Raw genomic sequence first — 18,071 nt, 5'->3', positions numbered from 1 at the left:
CTAAGTGCCCCAAAGACCTTTCAAGAGTGGAAAAGGAGCCTGAAAATCATTATCTGACATACCAGAAACAAATAAACACCAGCACTGAATAAGTAAGATCTAACATCTGTAATCTGTAAATCTGAAAATTCACACTTGGGCCTGAAATGGGAACAACTAGTTATTTATATCCAAGATATCAAAACCAGTCATCTCAACATGAGACCAAAATGAAACTCCAAAAATCTTCCTCAAAAAACTGTCACAAATACCACCAGGGGTTAAACATTAGGATCCAATTATCATTGCATATATTTTTCAAGGATAAATAATTATCTGCCTGCGTTCACGATTTGCTTATTGATTAAAAAGCAGACCACACACAGCAAAGATATGGTACAAAAACATTCTTTTCTCTATCACTCATTGCAGGTACCTGGTATTTACTTACTCTGCAAACATTACACAATTATGCTTGCAATATTTTGGAGTGAAAAATTGGGAACACAAAAAACACTAGAAATTCATAATATGACTTCAAGTTATGTTTGTTCCTTTTTGTATGTGTTTTTAAAATTATTGTAATTTTTAGTTTGCATATTCTTATTTTGTCTTCAGAACAGTCATACAGTTAACACTGTTAATAAGTACAATGGTTAAAAATGTCACTTTTGTTTTCTACCTCATAAATGCCATAGCAACCAGCACAACTTGCATAATACTTCATTGTATTTAATAATATTTCAAAAGTATTTTTCCTTTCCTATTTTTCCACAAGCAAATCACAGAAATATTCATGGCTTTCCTGTTTCAACAGGAAGTCACCGATAAAGAAAATTCAACGTGTGTCTGTCTTAGATTATGCAGAATTAAACACTAAGATACTAATATCTTTTCTCTAAAACAGACTTGTGCTTTCTGCTAAAAATCTATTTCATCAGATCTTAAGAGTTCAGAAATACATTGTCACATGCATCTGCGACAACTACCATGTTGGAAAAGCTATCAGATCAGATGCTAATAAGTAGTAAGCACAGAAGGCTTCCCCAAGCCAGGTGACACCTGCCTGCCAGCTGCCTGATCGCTCAGCCCAGAGGCTGAAGAAGAGCAGTAGCACATCTCACTGGCACTAAATCGGGACTTTCACTGTCCCGTCCCCATCCCCCCCCCCCCCCAAATTTCCTCACCCCAATCAGGATTGAGTAATGCAGCTGGCATCCCACAGGGTGTGCAACACCACGCTGAAGCCATACAGCAGCTTTTGGTCCCAGGGTAGGAAATAGGGTGACTTTTGTCCCCCATGCCTACCTCTGTGGATTTAGAATTTCTGACAACACTTGAATTTCAAAGCCAGTTAAACTTCCATGTATAATCCCTGATGCAAATTATGAAAAAGAAGTATACATGTTTACATGATATTTCAGTCCTCAGCTTCTCAGCAGTAATGTGATCAATATATCATTAGAGAAACACAGAAAAACAGACCAAGACCAAAGCACAAGGGAGAAGACTGGTGCAGCTAGCCAGAGGAAATGGCTTTATGTTAAAAGAAGCAAACAAAACGAATTCAGGAAAGCATAGTGCACATAGCATCCAAGTGTTTAGAACAATGACTACTAAGAAGTAAGACCACTTAAATTAACTCATATCTTGGAGAAAAAATACTTATTGTATAGGGATGGTGAATTTATGACACATGAAAATGATTATTTTATAATACTGTCTACATGCAAAAACAACATAGGAAGAAAGGCATGGTGTGAATACTTCTGCAATCAGCCTACCTCACCATCTTAGCACTTGGATGAAACAACCTATAATTTCATTTTTAGGACACTACTGACTGGAGACAAACAGTAAGGCTGAGTTCCATCAAATCTTACAAGGAGACTGAAGTGGGGATAAATATCTAAAAGGATTAGCAAACACCACCAAACTCATTTCACTTGTGACCCATTCTGATTTGAAGCCAGTCTCTTATCACTGTAATTTTATTGGAATGAACCATCCTTAATTTCTTCAGTGTTCCCTGAAGCATGCATTCAATCAATTCAGACATGCACATTCTTTTTCTTCTCACAAGCACATGTTATTCTATCAGTTTGGAAGAAAAGTTTTCCATATTCTGAAGATCCAAAATATTCCTTCCATGTGTGAAAAGCTGGTAGAAGATATTGTAGAAAATTCAGTGTCATTTCAGAAATAACTTACTAGGGCAATTTAGTTCAAACTGACTACATCTAAATCTCTTTCATATTTTAAGTCTTTCCACAAACTGGTTTCCAGTTTGCACTCAATGCTCCACCCTTTTCAGGGCTCAGCCAATTGCAAGAAGGCAAGATTTAAAAATATTATTTTTAAATCATGTGATTTCAGTACCCTCTGGACAAGGTTAAAAAATACTATACAGAGCATACTAATTACACCCCAAATTTAGATTTTTGTAAATAAAACACAGTTGAAAAACGCAGCACAGAATCACAGAAGTCTATGTAACCATCAATGAAAAGGCAAGGCTGAGGGCATGGGCATCAACTCATATTTCGATAAACCAATGCTTAGAATTTGCTTATGTCCGCCTAAAAAACTCAGCCAGGCCACTCAAGTCAAGCTGAACTACAGACAATTAGTAGCCCGTTTCAGTCCATTCAACCCTGTATTTGAAGCTCTTACTAGATTACTGAGTAAGATCAACTTTCTTTCTGCAGAATAAAGAATTACTCTAGCTCTAATTTATAACGAATCTTATCAGTATGTATCTGAAAAGCATATGATGATAACAGAGATGTGGTATGAACTCTTCTGTAGATCCAGCACTACAAAGAACACTTCTTGACATTCTAAATTGTAAATTTCCCATATCACCTGTTTTCTAAAATCATGATTGTAAAGATGGCATTTACACACACTTGGGCAAGCTCTACACAGTAGAAGGAATGACTAGCATGTAGAACTTCATTCTACAATGTGTGTTTCCTGCTGCTTATGCCAGGTAAATTACAGAAGCTTGACAGGTACTGAAGAACATTCTATAAACAGGCTCCCATGACCAACAGGAAATTGTCATATTGCACAGTTACATGTAAAGAGCCTAAAAGAGAATGCTACACATATTTTGTTACCAAGAATCTTTTCTCATCAGTCTCCTTCAGTATTTCAGCTTCTATATTGATTATATGGCAGTTTTTAAATGGCCAGAGACTGAATCCAATCAAACCTGTTGAAAGAAGCAAAAGTGATCAAACTAGGGAATGCATATCAGATTATTTACAACACAAATAATTCAGTTCTTTGGCCTGAAATAAAGTAGTACCCTGAAACAATCAATGATTAAATTAAGAAGAAAGCAGCAGACTGAATCTGAAGACTGGAATTCACAATAAAAAGATTCAGAATACAAAGTCAGTTATAGCAATTAGTCATGAATGGACAAGAGTCTTATCTCTGTCTCTATAGCTTAATAAACAATTTTATTTATTTGCTATGGCGTGAAAACAACTGCTTTATCCATCATGTTTCAATATCCTTAGATCATTTGTAAGCAGAACTGTTACAAAATCTTTGATGTCAGTTTAAAAAATGATTTGGAGAAGCTGAAGGGGTCAACAGTTTGGTTCTACTCCACTTATTTGTCACTTACATGATGTCAACATCACAAAATTCTTCATATGAAATGAAGAACTTTCTTGTTCTGATTCTATTCTCAACATCAAGAGATGGTCAAGACAGCACTTGAAATCATGAGCTTAAAATACAAAGCATACAGCATTTAAATGAGTGCAGAGCATTCTGGAAAGAAAAAAAAAAGCAAACAACAAAAACAACAACAAAATAAGCCCAATACCTGCTTTTTGAAAGGATACCTACATATTTGTTTAATTAAAATAAATAAATAAATACAAAGCAAGCAAACAAAAGTCATCAAGAGTGAAGCCTCCAGAAACACAAACCCTACCTTCTCAACTCTGACTACTAGAAGGAAGAGGTATCTACTCACCTACTAAACACAAGAAAATTCATTGTGAGGTTAGTCCCAAGTCCAAGCTGTTCTAGCTCTGGCCTGTTAGAATAAGAAAAAAGACGAACAGACATGCTGGGAGTAGGTGGATGGAAAAGATGAGATGCATCTTTGCAAGTTCAGGTAAACACCTGAACTGAAATCCTGATAATATGGTCTTAACAACAGTTATGCTGCTGTTTTCAATAAGATTTCATGTCTAAAATAAGAAGTTCATTTAATTTCAACTTTTGAACACAGCAGAAATCAGACAAGGTAACTGATCCTTTCCTTGGAAAAGTTCTTTTGCCTAGCTTTTTTTTTTTTTTTTTTTTTTAATTTCATATGTTTATTTTTCATACATTTTATCTTAGGACTTCAGCAGTGCTGTGAAAATTGTAATTTGGGTAGGCTGGTATCCTTCATTTTTCTCCTAAAATACTCATATGTTGGAGCACTCTATCACAGTCTGGTGAGCTCCTCTGAGAGCAACAGAAATAGATAACCAATAAAATTCCCATTCAGTATGCTTGTTCTTGTCCTGACCTCCTTGGAACAGTAAACCTGCTCAAAAATTATTTGTGCTTTTCAGGAGAACAAGATACCCTGTGTGTAAGTTCTGAAACTGACAATCCTTCAATTTCTTGTACTCAGAAACTAAACTTTCCTTAGGTCGTTAGGCCTTCCATGGTTCAATTCTTTGTTTCTTCCATCTCTCTTTAGTGAATTATTTCAACCTTTGCTACTAAGCAAAGAAGTTCAGGCCCTATCCTTTTTATATTTTCTTAGAATTAAACATATAAGGAGTCATCCAATAACTCATGACCATAAAAACAGAACGTATTTCATTTAGGAGAAAAGGCCAACTAGGTTATTTAATGAAACAAGCTTGTTGTAAATGTTGAAATAGTTTGGCAGGATTTTCTTGCCTGGTGTTACCATGCAGTTTTAAACAGATGGCAAAGCTGAACATAAAAATCTCTCTTTTACAGCAGAACCAATAACAATACTGTTTGTATTATAGGCCAGAAGGCTTAATGGAAACTTCAATAAAAATTTCCATGATAAACTAAGTGCTGAAATAGAGGATCAGTTCAGCCTCATTTTTGTGCCCTAAGAGGAAGCATCCATTGTTACATTTCCAGGAAAGGAAAAAGGTATATGAGGAAACAGACAAGATGTTTAACATAACTAAACAATTTTTTCTAACATTTAATAAGCAGTGGTGGCTTCTCATGAAACCTGAAGAGATTTTCTAAAGTTGCCATTGCCCTCAAATGTAACTATTGAATTTTTAGAGATGCTTGCTTGTTTCTTTCTTTCAACTCATTTTCTTAACATATTCACCTCTCTTTCAGGATAGAAGCTTTAAAGAAAATCTGAGAAAGGGCGGGTGAATTGACAGCATCCCTTAGAGCAACATTACACCAAAAGACAAAAAAAAAGGATGACTCTGTTGTGTGATGCTGAGCCTGCAGCAGAATGCATTGTGGTTTCATTCTCATTGGGTAGAGGCCCGTGCGCTGTCTTTAGGCCGATATAAGCTCTTTCTATGGTTGACATTTTTCATTTGGCTTAACTATACTGATGGCAAACAGCAAGGCATTGGTAGAGTCATTCCATAGAGAGAAAATGCTAAGACTCTTCAGGAGGTACTCAAACTCTCTGATTGGAACCTGAAGACTGTGTGAAATCTGATATGGTATTTTATGCCAAACTTAAATATTATGCAATGTATGTATTTGTATATGAGCATAAATGAATTATATATGATCATAAGCTTTCTAACTCAATGATAGGATTGGGAGACAGGTAGGTTTCAATTAGGATACTGATTTTATACTTCCACCTAACTGGTGATTGCTATGTAGAGAAAATGTATCAAATTGATATATGAAAGATGATGATCTTAACTGTGTGAAAGACAAGATGTCTGAGGGCAGTTCATAGGATTAAACAGATGGAAGGAACTGGACAAAGGTAGGAGACAACTAAAGAAATTGGCAGACATTTTTGACCCAAAAACAAAGCGTAGATGGAAGCTGTTAGATTTAATAGCAGTTAGGTGGTACCTAGGAATCTCTAGAGTATGTTAGGGGTACCAAGTGCCAGGACTGAAAGTCATTATTTGAAATTATCCTGAAATCATGATTTCTGCTTGCTGCTGGCTTGTCTGCACCAAGATTGAAAAGAGGCAATGGTAAAACAGATGTTCATGTGGAAACCAGCAATACCTTAAAAAATACTTTTGCGCCATTCATCTGAAAAGACAATGTTCAGCTTGGGTAGTGGAAATATAAGAAAGTCAGTCTGCAGGTGTGAACTTTGTACACAAATGGCACACAACTTCACTGTATATTGTAGCACTATACTGTCAGATTTATATATTATTTTCTATTTCTAGTGAATGTGTATATTCAGGAGGAAAATGTCTATCAGTGTAATAAAACAGGGTAACTAGAGCAGAACGTCTAAAAGAAGAGGTATAATTGGTGTTTGCTGGACAAAGGAAGTCACTAATAGAGAAGGAGCTTGAAAAACTGGTCCTGCAACTGTAGATTTGCAAAATTGCAAAGAGACATCATTTATATTTTTTTTTTTATATTTGATATGGTTGAAGCATATCATGAGCATGGAAAAAATGGCCTGGTCAGTCATGAAATGAAAGAGAATCTCACCCAAAGAGGAAAACTGAAAAGACTCTGTTACCTGGAATGCAATTAAAAGGGAAAGAAATGTCTGGTTTTACTTGACAAGAAATAGAACTGTTATGTAACAACAGAAGAAAAAGGGAGAATCCACCAATGCTTTATAAAGTCAAAGGACAGAAAATGTTAAAGAAGTTTGTGTGCCTCATCAGCTGCAAAAGAATAGAAACCAAATCCGCAAGCTTTATTTGCCTTCTCTTCAACCCACTGTCATTTTAATCCTCATGAAAGATAGTAATCTCAACATCTTTCTCTGTTTGCTATTGCAGGAGTATTTATTTACCTGGCCTACTAGGGGGGAAAACAAATCACAGAGAACAAATGACTTGATGCTCTCTCACATCCACACTGACACAATGTTTGAAAATATCAGCTTGTGCACAACAGTCCTACAATTTTGAGTAAACTGTTCTGTTATTATAGTAGAATGTTGTCCCAAGAAATAGCACAGGGCCTAATGGAGTCATTAAAAGTTTCCAATGTGTCAGAAAGATGTACAAATTATCTCTTTTCCAGTGAGTTATGGTAATTCTTGCTTTTAGGAGAACTAATAATACACTTCATAAGCAATGTCTGAAGATGTTTATATTAGCGCAGAATATTCCAGAAACTGTAGAATACATATAGAGTTACAAATAAACAGTCCCAAAACTACATGAAAAACATACACACAAAAGGATTTAAACGAAGTCCTATACCATTGTTGACAGAATAAATTTGAAATTACAGCAGCCTTTCACACCCTTATTCTATAATTAACAAACAATGAAAACTTTGCCACAGCAAGATATTTTCTACAGCAAATGTAATTTTCCCCTGTGCTTTTTCCCTGCACTATTTAAATGGGAACAATTCCAGTGCAGTCCATTACTGGAGGCAAAGACTCCAGAATTTATTTTGATGCATGTTCAGCTATTGATGTCTAGTGCAAAAATGTATTGAATAATATCTTCAGATAAAAACAGAATGCAGATTTTGCTTTCAGTTTGGTGGGGGCATTATTCTTCTAAATTACGTTGGTTAGCTCTGCTGAACTGTAGCCTTACCTTTTTAAAATTTAATCTTATTAAGCAATTTTCAACCCGCCCACCAAAATGCCATTTCTGTGATAAAAGCACGTGCAGGGATTCCTAAGGGATATGGAAATTAATCCCACTTCTGTGAAAAGACCTTTTAATAACTCATATGCTATTTTACTTTCTTAGTTATCAGTGGGCTTTCCTCCAGCTTTTTCTCAAGAAATGTCTTTGCAGTTTGAAAGAAAAAAAAAAAAAAAAAAGAAAAAAACAAACCCAAAATAAATAAATAACCCAACAAGAAAAGAATAATCTTAGAGTTGGTTGTACAAGGCTGTGTGTTTCTTTAAGTTGTCTTTAAAGTGGTATTCCAAGAGCCTCCCTCAGATCCCCTAGACAATTCTACAGTGTGTGAGGATGTCTACATACAGGGCTTGTTGCAGCTAACAGCATTTAGTTCACACTCTCGAATGCAGCTTGCCAGCACAGTAAGATTCTGACTGTGCAAATTGTGTTTCCACCTTTCTTCTCTCTTGCTCTTTTCATACACGCATATGTCACTGACAATTTTTCCTCCTTGCCTCCTTCCTTACAACCTTTTTTCAATAGTGCTCCTGGATCAATAAGACATCATGGCACTGTGCGGAGCCTGAGCGATTTCTCATAGAATGGTTGCTGTGACCATGTTTCAGTGGGAATTGCAAATCCCCTTGTAAGAAGGAGCTGAAGATATTTTCAGTCACTGAGCACTCACTACAAGGCACTGAACCTCAAAAAAGAACCTCAGAAACCAGAGCTGCTGGGCAGCTTGAAAGAAACTGATGCTGCCTGGACACTTGATGGATCTCAGCCTTGATTACAAGAGCAGACTACTCCCAAAGTGATTGATGAAATCCTGCTCCAGAGAAGAGATGAGAAAACAATGAAAGCCTACAGACTACGGGGATGGGGGCAGGAGGGGAGGGAACAAAAACAGAAGGGAAGTGGTCAGGAACCTGATCTGTTGGCAGAGAAGCATATAGTTATATGGGAGGTGAGAAGAAAAATACTTTTCTTCTTCAATTTTCTAATAGGTATAGAATTATATGAACTACAGTCATTAGTTTGTAGAGGAATCTATTACTTTTTGGGTTTAAAAAGTGAACACCAGTTGCGAGTAATGGTTTCAGCCTGTGGCTTTAAACATTAAATTACATTTTTCAACTAGCAGGTCAGTAGTTCTCCACTATCAACCACAGTTTGTATTCAGTGTGCCAATACTATCAATCTATGCCCTCTTCTTTCTTATCTAGCTATATACAACCTTATCATTAAAAATTTCAAAAATGTTAGTCTGCTGTCTCTCTCATAATGCACAGTTAAATATTTTTAAATCAATGCCTTTTTCACAAACTAAGCTAAGATTCGATACTAAAACAATGAAGATTGTTTCTGTAACTGTAAATCAAAGGGATAACTATCTTATCTTTCAATTTTTCAATACAAGTTTTCTTATTCTTGTTTCAGTCTTCCTGTGTTGTTTCTAATTAGCAGGGGGCATATTCCGGTCTATGTGAAACAGATTTCATTTTAGTTGAATTTTCTGTGAACAAAAGGTGTATAGGTGGCTATAGCAGCAACCTTTAACTTCTAGAGCCTTAGACTGGAATTTGCTTGAGATTACAAGGGAAATGAATTTAGTTAATTTCAACTTCACTTTTAGCAAAAATTGTTCTCATCACAAAATCATTTTGCACTAGTTTTTCAAACACTGCAGCTTTTCCTAGAAAAAGTTCTTGGGGTCATAAGAAGTTGCCTTTGCAGGACTGTGCAAAAAAGTTGGCTTTCAATTGGCACCTGACCAAATCCTGTTTAACAATAATGAAAGATACACATCTCTTAAGTGTATCAGCTCAAAATTCAAATTAATTAAAAAACAGTAAAGCAAACAAGGCATGTATAATGAGGTAATGCATACAGATGTGTAGCATGTTACATGGATAGAATCATAGAATCACAAGGTTGGAAACGGCCTATAAGATCATCTAGTCCAACTGTCTCCTCATCACCATTGCCACCACAAGCACTAAACCATATCATGCAGCACGTCATCCAGATGCCTCTTGAACACTGCCAGGGACGGCGACTCCACCACCTCCCTGGGCAGCCAATCCAGTGCCTGACCACTCTCTGAGAGAAAAAGTTCTTCCTTATGTCTAATCTAAACCTCCTCTGATACAACCTGTGGCCATAACTATGACTCCATCCCCCAAAAAACTATAATAATTATACAACTAAAATTGGTTTAACTCCTGTAAGAGTTTCACTGCCTACTTCAAAACACCTTCTTCCTCTATTGACATACCCATTTTTTTTTTTCCTTAAACAAGCAAAAAAACCCAAAATAACAATAACCACAGTCAGTCTATTCATGGTTCTCATGTTATCTTCAAGTCCTACTATAAGGACAATATGTATGAAAATACAGGTACTGCTGAAAACTGGAAGTCTGCAAGTATTCTTACTTGCATTAATTGTCATGTATGCTGGAAACCTGTGCAGTAAAGAAATCTGAACAGTTTATCATAAAACGCTGGGTTTATACGCTCTCCACTTGATTTGTGTGGTATGATTACTATGCACTAATTGGAGCAAAATACTCTTCTTGATGTGGAGCTCAGTGACTACTAAAATCTGGATTGTAGCAGAGTATAAATACTGCTCGCATGTACTACAACAGGTAGTATTCGGCTCAATAAAACAATGTAACAGTTACTGAATTATTTTCACTCCTCAATTTTAAATTTGTTTCTTGAAATAAATACAACATGAGGTAGCAATCTCAGTTAATTACTATATGCCTAGATAATTTTAGTTTCTGAATAGAAGATTTCTTTTTCTAGAAACACAGCAGCCTCTAACTTGTCCATTCAGATTTGCTTCAGGCTTCAGTTTAGTAGGAAAGTGTCCATTTTCTGAACACATCACAGATTTTACAAGATTTCATTCAAATTAGATTTCCACAGTATTAGTCACCCTCACCAATAAATAAATAAATAAATAAAAACAACACAAATATAAACAAGAAAACCCAACAACCCCACTAGGAATTACAACTCTGTTATTAACTGCCTTTTACTTAAAGAAAGACCTTTAACCACAGAATAGCCCAAATTAGTTCCACTACAGATAACTGAATTATCTACACTTGTGCATACACTTGCAGAAAACATAGGGAGAATAAAAAAAGACATTTCTTTGTATTCTCCTTTCATTTGAGCTGAACCGCTTAATACAATCAGAGTCACAAAGCAGTGCCCTTTAATTGTCTCCTAAGGAGAAAATGGGATAAGTTTTAAGGCAAAAGAAATAGAAAGGGGAAATGGAAAGGAAGGGCTTAACCTTCACATGCAGAGAGATGATGCAAATATCAACAAAACAAACCCCCAACTTTTGTTCTCAGTGCTCTATGATAAATTTAACATACTGTAGAATTGAAATATTGCATGGGGATAGTTGTACTTGACTACAGGTAAAATGCTGCCATTATTACCAAAAGCACACTTGAAATCAGGATTACTTGACACAGAGATTTATTAAAAAACATACGAAACACTTAATGAATACATCCTTGTCGAAAAATACACCCACTATGCTGACAGAATAGAACAGTGTTTTAATTTGTGCAATGAAAAGAGCGTAGAAATGAACAGTTCATGTAAATTACTTGCAGAAAAATTGAAAATTTGCATAAGCTCCAGGTAATTTTTTGGGCACACGTGGAGATGAGGAAAACTTTCTCAGGGGACAGTGAGACAGAATATGCTTCAACTCAGTTGCATCATTTTCTTTAGGTTCCTAGAAATCCCCTACAGAATAGCCCTGACTTAATTTGGGAGCTGATCGAATCTTGTTTAGTTCACAGATCTGTAAGAGTAGGGATGAAAAATTACTTTTATGCATGTGGTCACTGCAAGGGAAGGTATTTGTTCCACAATGGACTTTACAGTGAGAAATACACAGCCAAATAGGAGGAAAATGAACATGAAAACTTACTGAAATGCACCCTTCCCTATCAGGTAGTAGACTTTTAATTATGAAAGTGTCATTAGACCAACATAACATATTTAAGAATATTTCAACACGAACTGTGTATCCTAAACATTACAAATACAATAGATCAAGGTAAGGGACAGAGTAATTCTAACAAATTTAGTGACAGGTTAAGATCAAGGGATGTCTTGACATTCTCCTCAGAAAGGTCAATCTACCAGGTCTGCAATGTAAAAATGAAGACTCTGCCATCATTGCCATGGCAAAAGGTCAGGCCCAAGCTGATTGGTGATAGAATTATCAAATTAACCAATCGATGCCGGTGAGTAATAGATGTAAGCAATCCTCAGGGAGAGCCCCAGGGCAAATGCCAGCTCATCAATAACACATTGCCTAGGAAAAGAAGATCCTCTCTTCAATCCATGTCCTTTACATTAGTAGTGCTATGAAGGAATTAAAAAAAAAAAAAAAAAAAAAAAAAAAAAAAAATCGAAAGCAACAGCTTTAAATATGCTCCCAGACTGTACACAACATGCAAATATTTTTCCAAAGCAACTTCCATTCCACACAGTGGTAAATAAGAGCAACTAACAAAGAAAGGATTTCTCCATGCCTCCTATCTGAGCAGGTATATTCAAAAACCTAAGGATTTTCATTCATGCCTGACACCAGTAGAGACTTTATTAGGAATGCTATTTTACCTGTGGCAGTTGCAGATACATAAATCTCAGGCTTGCTTGTGTGGCAACTTCTGCATATTAAAACACGGAGTAGATTACAGTTATTCTTGTACTGAGGATTTTAAACACCAGGTGTAGCAAGTGTTTGAAGAATGTTGTGGCTCCAAGTAATATTTTAATGCATTCAATATATCTGTGCGTATCTGTTTGGTTTTATGCTGTCTGCCATATGGTTCAGAAGGTTATACCCTGCAGAAGCTCTCTGCGAGTCCTCAGGAAAGCAGAATACTTCTTTCCATAAGGGATGGGGCTTCAGGCAGGCAAAACTGAACAGAGAAAAACCCTGAGCTCTTGATCTCAAGGGACATGCAATCAGTGCAAGAAAAGAGAGTGAACCCCATTTCTAGACATGGTGGTTACATAAGATCAGTGGGACTGTCTTAACTTTGATGAATGTGTTAGGCATTGGGAAAGGTAAAGTGCATAAAAGCTGCTTTGTAATTCAAACTTTTTCCATCCCTTCAATTATTGTATTTCTAAAAAAGAATGATGATTTAAAGACCCCAGCCACTAGTGAAATTTCTCAAGGAGAAATGCACACTTGGAGCAGTAAAAGTCTCCAGAGCACTGCAATGGGATCCCACAAGATCAGCCCTGGAAGCTACTGAGGCTTTGTCTGCATTGTGAGAGGGCAGCAAGCTCCCCTTGCCAGAACGAGATCAAGGCAGTGATCTGATCCCTGTTGGGCGTGCTCCACTGAGACACAAGAAAGGAAAAAGTACACCTTCTGCAAGTGGGTGGGCCAGAGTCAGCATTTTCAATGTGACAGAGTCCCTGCTCAAGTAAGCAACAACTGCATGGGAGACAAACAAAATATCCTGCAGACTGCTTCAGTATTCCTTGCTCCTTCCACTATCATTCATACTTCAAAGAAAGGCAGGTAGTGATCTTTGCACACTGATCCAGAGTGAGGCCATTTTACCATACTTTTTAGCTCAAAAATGTTAGAAAGGACCATTTGCTTGCATGTGTTCTGTCCAATTATTCAAAGTTTTTATTCCTGTTCTTGCCCTGTATACGCACACTGCTCTCAGTTACTACCGTTCAGGTGTTATTCCTACTTTTCCTTACATAGTTCCGGTTCCGAGAATCTTAATTTAGCTCCAGTGATGTATCTATTATCATGGCAATATGATATTGCTATTATCACAGTAGGAATGGTAATATCGTAGCACTCAGAGTAAGAATCCATTCTGCCATCAAAAAGCATGTGTTACTCCTATTACTGTTAATGGGAATTATGCACATGTATCAATGGCAGATCAGGTCCCTAAGTGAGCACAATTATAACCCCTACTGTGAAATTCTCTGAATGCTATTTTCACATTGCTTTTATTATAGATGTACATAACAGTATCAAAAAAAGTCTAACTCATTTGAATAGGATACCCATTTGAATATGAGCTAGTTTCAGTAAAATTTAAATTGCATTCCTTTCTAAAGAAACCCTTCTGATATTTTTGATGCTTAATTTTCCCTAATGCATTGTTTAAAATTCAGTTAATATTCTCCCCTCAAGAATTGCAAAAAGCACAGAAGCATCTAAGAGCATGTATTTATCTGTAGGAGGTGCAGAGTTTTACAGCTAACTGTTAGTCCACTGACAAAGGAGGAATAAGTGAGTGTGGTGCCTCTAAACACAGTACAGCATTGTTCATTTGCTGCTTTACCGTCAAGTCTTTACTATCAAGCCCTGTGCTATCTTCTCAACCTATAACAGTAGGGTTGGTATTGCCTCTTTTTAAACACTTGAATTTTTATTTTTACCTTTTATCTGATCTGCAGCTTAATGAGCATTAGCAGTCAGATCTGTAATTTTAGTATTTCCTCAAATATTTAAAAACCTGTCAGGATAACTACCACGGCCCATGGAAGCTCTGTCTGCTGGTGTGTTAAGCAGCAGCTCTCACTGGTGGTTTTACACATCAGCAATTCTTACCCATCATAAAGAACTATGTCTAGGTTTGTCAGAAAACAGAATGCCAACTGTTCCCAAATTGGTTAAAGTAGAAGTAGTAATGACATTATAGGATTTATTTATGAAAGAGCAGGAGGCTTGTATCTGAATTTGGATGATGTAGACACCCCACCCCTGGAAGTACTCAAGGCTAGGTTGGGTGGGGCTTTGGACAACCTGGTCCAGTGGAAAGTGTCCCTGCCCATGGCAAGAGAGTTGATGCTAAACAGTCTTTTAGGTGTCTACCAGTCTAAAACAATCTGTGATTCCAGTTTCCAACAATAAGCAAAATGAAAAGACTGGATTGCTTTATATAATTAAAACTGCACATTGGAAAAACTACATATTGTAAACTATATATTGAAACCTCAAAGTGGGGTGTACAAATTTCTTAATATAACATGACTAAATATTGTCAATAGCATTTTAAATATTTTAAAATGACTTTCAAATTCTAATACAGTGATTAAAGATGATAAATCTATTATGAGCAATTCTGTTTAAAATTATTTAGGGGCCCTAAAACAAATTAAACTTATTACTATAAACTTCTGCAGACCAGGAAGACTGACATATTAGTTGCCTGAACAGCATAACAGAACATTGTATGAATATTATGATATACTGGCCTTCGTAGGGACTTCATTGCACTATGGACACACATACAATATAAAACAGTACTTAAAAAAACAAATATAAAAACTAGCAGGTTTTAAGACAATACTGAACTTCCATAAACCTAATTAACCTGATGTGTAATAAAATTCATATACATTTTTTATGTAGCAATTCACTACTAACTCTATTTTAAACTCTCAAAGCTCTGGGATACTAGAATCTGATGGAATGACTTACTTTGGATTGTGCTGCTGTATTACTCCAATTGCTTTTACAGGCTGTGAATTCACATGCAACCTCTCCTATTTTATTAGTATTAAAATTTTATTAAATTTATTAGTATTAAAAATTAAAAAATTAATTAAAAATGACATGACAATACAATGAGATCTGGTTTCTGATGCTGTAAGTGAGCTGTCACCCTTCCCTCAAACCTTACAGAAATATGGAATATCTGACCACCTTTGAACAAGTGCTTGTGGTTCTAGATTAATGAACAGCATTAACAAGGCACCGATGTGAAAAAATACATCCCGCTTACTATATCACCATATAGTACTTGACAGACCTAGGAAAAAAATTAACAGAGAGAAAGCTAATAGTCAGAAAAAGTCAAACCAGTTCTCCCCCACCCAAAGATAGTTTCAGGCCTATAATAAATACTTCATTATTGTTCTCAAGAGAAAAAAAATGCCTAAATACTATTATTACTGTCAAATATAGAAACTGTGATAACTTGATAAAAGAAATCCCTGCATTTAATGGAATGTTCTTTACTTATGTATGGTATAAATATACACTGCATATGTCACTCAGGAAAGGGTGAACAAAATCTTTAGTATCTTATTACTGTTTTATGAAAAGAGGACTTCTTATTATTTTCTTAGAAAAGGGATATTAGTGTATCAACTGTTGATACTCTAATATCAGAAAGTATCAACAGAGCATAACAATCCCTAAACAACATCCCTAAAAACAGTGATGTTTTTTGATGAACTGAAAGTAATTCTAATTAAAACTCCTATTGTGCAGAATGCTACTGTAAGATTTCTACAATATACGGAGAACGCTGGGTTTGCAGAGATGAAAAGAAAAAAAAAAAAAAAATCAATAAAAAGCAGCTCAGCAATGCTGAGAGACTGAATAGATATGCACATTGTTTAAACCTCTGACTAAAATACTACTGCAAAACAAGCATGTACCACTCAGCAGGAAATACAGGAATCTAATCACCCACCCTAATTCTGAACCCAGCCAACTCATAATATTTTCTTGAGGTTATTTCTCAAAGCTTAGAATTGTAGCATTTTCTTGTGTGCTGGATTCAAAGTTCAGCCACTGCTAAAACCAGAAAGTGGCAACTTTCTGGTTTGTAGCTTACATTCAGATATGAAAAATGTGAATTACTTTCAGCTGTGAATGTCATTACGATGTGAATACAAACTACAATACTCAATACCTCCCAATGAACACCTCATGAAATACAGTATTTTTTTCAAAAGCAGCATTATAAACACTATTAATATTCAGAACTTAGGCATTTTTTTTCTCTATTTACTGATTTTTTTTCTACTGTAATTTTGTTTCAGAAGTACATTCATTGATCACAAGCTTCTATAGCCATCACTGTCAGCCAGGGACATTCTATCAGCAAGCCTACTCTACAAAGTATATTTAAGGAATTACTATTTGAAATAAGCTAAATTTGATTTTGTGGAACATGTAACACAGTGCAATTAAAGAACCAAAAACTTATAGAAATATCATTGATTCCTATCATTCAATAGGAAAAATATGTTTATTCCAGTCCACCTATTTTTTAAGAGGCAAAAGAAACATGAAGAAGAGAGAACCAAAAAAAATCTCATGAGTATTTTCTTGATGCTAAACATTAACTGTACACTGTACAACAGTTGAATTCACATAGGAGATGTATTAATGGCAGTATAAGTAAATTGACAGGTAAAATTAATCAATTCAAACTGTATTTATTTCTCTGAATACCATAAGGAAAGACTGATATATTTTCAAGGTTAACACGTTGAAAGTGTAAAATGAAGGCAATCAAACTTAAAAACCTAAACATTGCAAAACATCAATAGGATTTCATCATTAAACTTCCTCAGCATTTTCTGAAAATTACCAATGGAAGAAACACACAGAATTAAAAGCTACTTACAGTCACATCTCGTAGTTCTTAGTAGAGCTACTATGTCTGTACTTCCAAATAGTACAGCTCAGTAGGAGTGCTCTGCAGAGTCAAACAGGTGGTGCTGAGGACCTTGTGTTTCACCTATCAGCATTTCAGAGGACTTTACTTCACACTAGGTCTAGGCTGCTTCTAGAAACTCAGTAATAGACATTAACAGCTGCAGCCCGTTAGGCAGCACTTTGGAAACACTTGTGCTTTAGTTTCATCCAAATGGAATCTAGTTCAGGTGCTTCAGGACTGCTTCATAATGTGAAGAAAAACATGGTATGTGGGGATGATGGGAATCACTTCAAAATTGTATCCCTAATCTGAAATAAAACACTACTCTACTTTCAAATTTTGGCAACTCAGCATACATACACATACCCCTATGAATAATGCTGAAACAAAAAATCCACTAGGTTTTATCTATTATACCACATATCTGCAACACAGTATTTAGGTATCTGCTTTTGAAAGAAATCATTTGTATACACCATATTCATTCAGAGATTCTGAACCTAAAATGGTTTCCTGCAAAAAAGCTTGTAACTTTTCAAAATGAGGTTTTACCCTATTTATGATGCACTTGTACTTGGTTCTTTAAAAAAAAAAAAGAAAAAAGACATCTAATTAGTCTCTGCCTCTTAGAATATCTGATCTACTAAACAAAATAGGTGAAGTTCATTTTGTATTCTTCCTTTAAGATATTACTGTATACTCTATTAGCTCACAGTTAATATAAAACATTGTCATATCTGCTCCTGAAAGATAGTTTCCCTTCTCTTTCATTATTTTCAATTGTTTTTATTGTTCTTTTATGTATGGCATTA

General features: G+C 35.7%; 1 protein-coding gene and 1 long non-coding RNA gene across 7 annotated transcripts in view; both read right to left on the bottom strand.

Annotated features, from left to right (window-relative positions):
* Positions 1-18,071, bottom strand: part of NPAS3 (neuronal PAS domain protein 3) — a 598,518-nt gene that overhangs the window by 217,428 nt on the left and 363,019 nt on the right. The window lies entirely within an intron of this gene.
* LOC125695474 (uncharacterized) lies at positions 1,540-17,417 on the bottom strand. Its single transcript, XR_007377958.1, has 4 exons — positions 17,227-17,417; positions 3,977-4,039; positions 3,102-3,196; positions 1,540-2,140 (listed from the first exon to the last, which is right to left on the bottom strand). It is a non-coding gene; the product is annotated as an uncharacterized LOC125695474 (long non-coding RNA).

This window comes from Lagopus muta, chromosome 6, assembly GCF_023343835.1.
Source record: "Lagopus muta isolate bLagMut1 chromosome 6, bLagMut1 primary, whole genome shotgun sequence".
Taxonomy (NCBI): Eukaryota; Metazoa; Chordata; class Aves; order Galliformes; family Phasianidae; genus Lagopus; species Lagopus muta.
This window is presented reverse-complemented; position numbering and strand designations above follow the sequence as displayed.